Genomic DNA, 5,754 nt, shown 5'->3' with positions numbered 1-5,754 from the left:
GGTTGGGGAAAGCGCTCAGGGTGAACACAGATGTGTGTAGGTTTCTGTGTTTGGAAGCAGAAAGATGAGGGAGTTCCTGTCTAGTGGCCTCTCTTTTGTCTATAAAATAGTAGGTGGTATCTAGAAATTGACACAACATTGTAAACTGACTATACTTCAGTAGAAAAAAATAGTAGGTGGTATCATGTTCTGAGAGTTAAGGGAAGGTGATGAATGTTGGATTAGAGGACACTCTGAAGTTGGAGGAAACAGATCCTCTACAGAGTAGGAGAGTGAGCTGTCCAGGGAAGCAGAGTGGGCCATGACTTCTTGAACTCCATGCCAGATATATTAAACTTTTTTTTTATCAGAACCTATAGGAGTCATTTATTATTTTTTCCCCTTCATTGTATTTATTTATTTATTTATTTTATTGAAGTATAGTTGATTTACAATGTTTTGTTAGTTTCTGGTGTACAGCATAGTGATTCAGTTTTATATATATATAAATATATATGCTACACAGTAAGACTGTTGTTTATCTATTCTGTATATAATAATTTGTATCTGCTAACCCCAAACTCTCACTGAACTTCTTTTGTTTTTTTGTGTTTTTTTGAGGGGAGTGATTAGGTTTATTTTTTAATGGAGGTGCTGGGGTTTGAACCCAGGACCTCATGCATGCCAAGCATGCGCTCTACCACTGAGCTATACCCTCCCCTTGAACTTCTTTTAATGACTGCAACCTACTTGTGCTCCTTCCCCTTTGAACTTTCACCTGTGTTTTTACCCGTGCCTGGAACACTCCTCCTGCCACCTTCATCTGATGATTCCTACTCATCCTTCAGGTCTCAATTTAGATGCACTTCTTCTAAGAAGCGTCTTCTACAGTTAGAAGTCAGGTAGAAAAGTTAGCTGCCCCGGGGGTGTGCTTCCATGGCCACCCTGATTTTGTTTACCACCCAGTCCACTTTATTGTAGTTGCTTATTTGACTGGCCATCTCTCCTTCTCAAAGGTCAGCTCTCTGAGGATGGGGACCTTATGGTTAGGGATGATGAAAACATGCTTAGCCCTAACCTGTAGCACAGGGCCTGCCACATAACTAGCACTTAAGAGACAGCTGCTAAATGCTGGTAGTGAACTCACCGTGACAAGAGAACTGGTCACATGGCTAGAAGGAGTGTGGGACTCTGAACAGTGATCTGTCTAGATGAAAAGTGCAGTCTGTCAGAAGTGCTGTTTCATTAACTCAGACACTGGCCATTTTGCCGCTGAGACATGAAGGAAACATCAGAGAGATGTTAAGACAGACTAATTTTTGTGTCCTGGTGGTAGTGCTAGGGGAACGCTGACCCATGGTTTGCCCAGTTGCCCTAATAACCTGATAGTGCTTAAAGGGGGTACTGTAGGTGCTAAGGGTGGGGGTACTGGCGGAAAGGAACATCACCATTCCCACTGAGGCTCTAAATTTGCATGGGACCAAATGTGGTCGTGAGTCTTGGTGGCTGATTTCAACTCTGTTTTTTGATGTTGCTCATTATTTCAGCAACCTGAGAATAACAGCTGGACTGTGTGGGATGAAAGCAACTTTTCAGTGCAGGCAGATGGATCATGGCAGTTCTCTTGGAGAAATATCACTTGTTAGTTGGCAAAAATAAATACCCTTTTTTGTCCTTGTTCTTAAAAAATGCCAGATTGCAAGATGTGCATGCATGTGTCTAAGATGAGGCAAGGACAGATTTAAACCAGAGGAAATGCTTTACAGCTCGGCTGCCTCCTTCTCCTCCAATGACTGATAAAATCCAAATGCCATTCAGGCACTGGATTTACAGTTACTTTCATGTATGCCCTGAAAACTCACTTATCTTTGGGGGATACTAGTTCACGGGGAAAACAAGTTAGTACTGAGAAGTTCAATTACTCTCCTAAAACATCAATAGTTGAGTGGTAAGGAAGCCAAAGCAACAGGCCTTTTTCTATATTGGATGTATTCTCAAGACATCTATAGAGGCTTGCTCCATACAGCAAGAATGTAATAGCTATGAATGTTACTCAGTGGGAAGGGCTGGGAAGGGCGGTCCCTCCTCCCAGTCTCCAGTTTGAAACTGTGACTGGTGCTCCATCGCTTCACAGCGTGAGTTTCTCCGCCAGTATTTTCCTTTCTCTTTGTTTTATTATTATTTTTAATTTTTAAAAATTAAAAAAATGAAATATAGTCAGTTTACAGTGTTGTATCAATTTCTGGTGTACAGCATAATGTTTCGGTCATATGTATAATCATTTTCATATTCTTTTTCATTTTAAGTTACTACAAGATATTGAATATAGTTCCCTGTGCTATACAGTATAAACTTGCTGTATTTTTTAAAAACATTTATTTATTTTGGGGAGAAGGTAATTAGGTTTATTTATTTATTTAAATGGAGGTTCTGGGGATTGAACCCAGGACCTTGTGCATGCTAAGCAGGTACACTACCCCTGAGCTATACTCTCCCTTTCATTTCCCTTTAATTATGACTTATTTTTCATGGTGGCAGGACCATTTTCCAGGCCTTTGGTATAGAATTTCTGTTTTGTCTGGTTTTGAGAGTGGCTGTCTTCATTTTGAAGACCCGGCGTTGTGTTTCCTGAAGGGCATTTGCTAAGCTAGGGATTTTAGTGTATTCCTGGTCTGCTTGAGCCCTCCTTAGTAGCACAGTAATGCAATGAACTGAAGAATCCCCTAGGTGAGCAGCATTTTTAGGGTTTTTATTTCAGTCTAAGCTGTTTAATAAATGTGTTTTGGGTGGCATGGAGTTGATTATTGAAATCTGTACTTTGAAGGTATCTACCTTCATCCGTAGCTCCTCGGTGAGTTTAGAGTGTGGCAAGGACTTGTGTCTGGGATCAGTTTGTCATAGGAGGGCAAAGTGTCTGAAAAAGAGCTTGGCTTTGGAGAAGCCCTGACTTTGACTTTGAGAGTGCATGGGTCCTTGGGTCGTTCTCCATGGCTAAAAGAAATTGATTTGTAATATAAGAAAGGGTACTGAGTATTTCCATTAATCCCTTCCGAAGGCATTTGAAAACAGGAAACAGGGAGAGCTATATATATATCTGATATGCAGTACAGTCATACATATATCTGATACGCAGTTACACAGTACTCTTAGGTTTGAAAGAAACTCTTGATCCTAAAGAGTGTTCTGCATAACAAGTTCTCACTTATAACCTGTACATAAAGAGGAGGTGGTATGTCAGAGTGGTTGAGAGGGAAGACTTTGGGGTTAGAGGGTCTAGGTTCTAGGTATTTGGACTTGGGTCAGCCATCTGACCCTCTTAAGCCTCTATTTTCTCATCTGTAAAATGGAGAAAATAATAGTCCTCAATGCATAGGGTCGTTATAAGGATTAAATGAGATCATGAGGCTGAAGTTTGGCATACTGCCTGACAATAAGTGCTCAATAATTGTTGATGCCATTTAACAGAACTTTCTGCTATTTCCCCCCCCCCCCCGCCATTACCTTCCAAGAAAAGTAGATCCAGTTATATAAAGAGCTCTTTGTTCTGCTGCACCTTAATAGTTTTTGGATAAGCAGGTTTGGGATTAGAGATGGGGAGAAGTGAATTCTTTTGCCCACTCCTTCCTCTCACTGTCCTCCTTCTTTATTTGATTGGTTTTTAGAGCACTTATCACTACCTATTGTGGGTTGAATTGTGTCCCCCAAAAGGATATGTTGAAATCTGTGTTAGTCTGCTGGGGCTGCCATAACCAATACCACAAACTTGGTGGCTTAAACAGTAGAAATTTATTCTTCACACTTCCGGAGGCTGGAAGTCAAAGATCAAGGTGTAGGCAGGGTTGGTTTCTTCTGAGTACTCTCCCCTTGGCATATAGACGACTGTCTTCTTCCTGTGTCCTCACATGGTCGTCTCTTTGCATGTGGGTGTGTCCTAACCTCCTCTTCTTATAAGGACACCAGTCAGATTGAATCAGGGTCCACTCCAGTGACCTCATTTAACCTTAATTACCTCTTTAAAGGCCCTATCTCCAAATACAGTTACATACTGAGGTAATAGCAGTTAGGACTTCAACATATGAATGGGGGGGGGGCACAGTTCATCCCATAATAAAATCCTAACCTCTGGGACCTATGATTGTGACCTTATTTGGAAATGGGACCTTTGCAGACATAATCAAATTAAGGTGAGGTTAGCGTAGGCCCTAAATCCAATGACTGGTGTCCTCATTAAAAGAGAGTGTTACAGTGGATGGGTATAACTCAGTGGTAGAGCACGTGCTTAGCATGCACAAGGTCCTGGGTTCAATCCCCAGTACTTCCACTAAAAAAAAAAGAGTGATACAGATTCACAGAGGAGACATTCAGGGAAAGAGGGCCATGTGAAGATGGAGAGACACTGTAGTTGTGCTGTCACAGACAAGGAATGCCAAGGATTACTGGCCACTACCAAAAGACAGGAGAAGCAGGGAAGGACTCTTCTGTAGAGCCTTTAGAGGGAACATGGCCTTGCTGACGTCTTGATTTCAGACTTCTAGCCTCCAGAACCATGAGAGAATACATTTCTGTTGCTTAAAGCTACCCAGTTTGTGGCGATTTGTTATGGCAGCCCTGGACAACTAACACATCTTCTAGCTTTATCTACTTGTTGATTGTCACCTGTATCCTTCCACTAGGATGTAAGTTCCATGAGGGCAGAGACTTGCTGTTTTTTTGTTTTTGTTTTTGTTTTTGTTTTTGTTTTTGTTTGGTGGAGGGAACGTAATTAGGTATTTATTTGTAATGAAGTTACTGGGGATTAAACCCACTACCTCATGCATGCTAAGCACGCACTCTACCACTGAGCTATATCCTTCCCCCACCCCAGACTTGCCAGTCTTGGTCACTGTTATTTTGCCAGCATAATGGATATTTACTGAATGAATGAAGGGATAAGGGCAATTTGGAAGGGTAGGGGTGAGGAACAGAGATGGGAGAAGGAAAAAGAGGAGGAAGGCATTGAAAAGGGAAATGATAATGAGTCTCAAATATATTCATATACTACTGCATGGACTTCCGGTGGAGCTGTTAAAGGGGTTGAATCCTGTCCAGTTTGATGGAAATTTGGCCAGAAGAGCACTGGGAACTTAAACTTCTAGTGAGCAGGAGGTGAGGGGATTACATTGGCCTTTCACGGGTCATGGAAATAGCAGGATCCAAGCTAATTATACCTAGACCCTCAAGGAGCAAGGGGGCCAAATGACATCTCGTTTACAGTTCAGATAGGTAGTTTCCTAGATTCATCCTCCATGTCCTCTACATTTTCCCATGGCGTTTATCTTTTTATCAGTTTTTTCTGATATTGGGAAATATTTCTCAAACTCATTTTAATTCTCTAGTTTAGTTTTCTGCAGCAGGACCCCTATCTCCAGTATATTTTTTCATCCAGAAGCAATCATTCCTGCCCTTAGGATGCTTCTGTTTTTAGAAATAAAATGTCATTTCAAATTTTATTATAATTCCAAATGACAGATTTTGACATTGTCCGCCTTTACTTTTTATATTATTTATTTATTTAAAAAAATTGGGGGTGGATAATTAGGTTTATTTATTTATTATTAATTTTTTAAAAAATGGAGGTACTGGGGACTGAACCCAGGACCTCGTTCATGCTAACTACATACTCTGCCACTACACTATACCCTCTTCTCCTCCTTTAGTTTTTAAAAGAAGTCTCTTAAACTTTTTTGTTCTGAATCCTTACAGGGTCTTTCTAAATTGAGCTTTCACTCTCCCTCT

At 40.9% G+C, this 5,754-nt stretch overlaps 1 non-coding gene across 1 annotated transcript; it reads right to left on the bottom strand.

Moving 5' to 3' along the window:
* Positions 1-625: 625 nt before the first annotated feature.
* TRNAA-GGC lies at positions 626-697 on the bottom strand. Its single transcript has one exon. It is a non-coding gene; the product is annotated as a tRNA-Ala (tRNA).
* Between the last annotated feature and the right edge of the window lie 5,057 nt (positions 698-5,754).

The sequence above is a fragment of the Camelus ferus genome, chromosome X (genome assembly GCF_009834535.1).
Source record: "Camelus ferus isolate YT-003-E chromosome X, BCGSAC_Cfer_1.0, whole genome shotgun sequence".
Taxonomy (NCBI): domain Eukaryota; kingdom Metazoa; phylum Chordata; class Mammalia; order Artiodactyla; family Camelidae; genus Camelus; species Camelus ferus.
The sequence above is the reverse complement of the archived record's forward strand: the minus strand, read 5'-3'. Positions and strand labels throughout refer to the sequence as shown.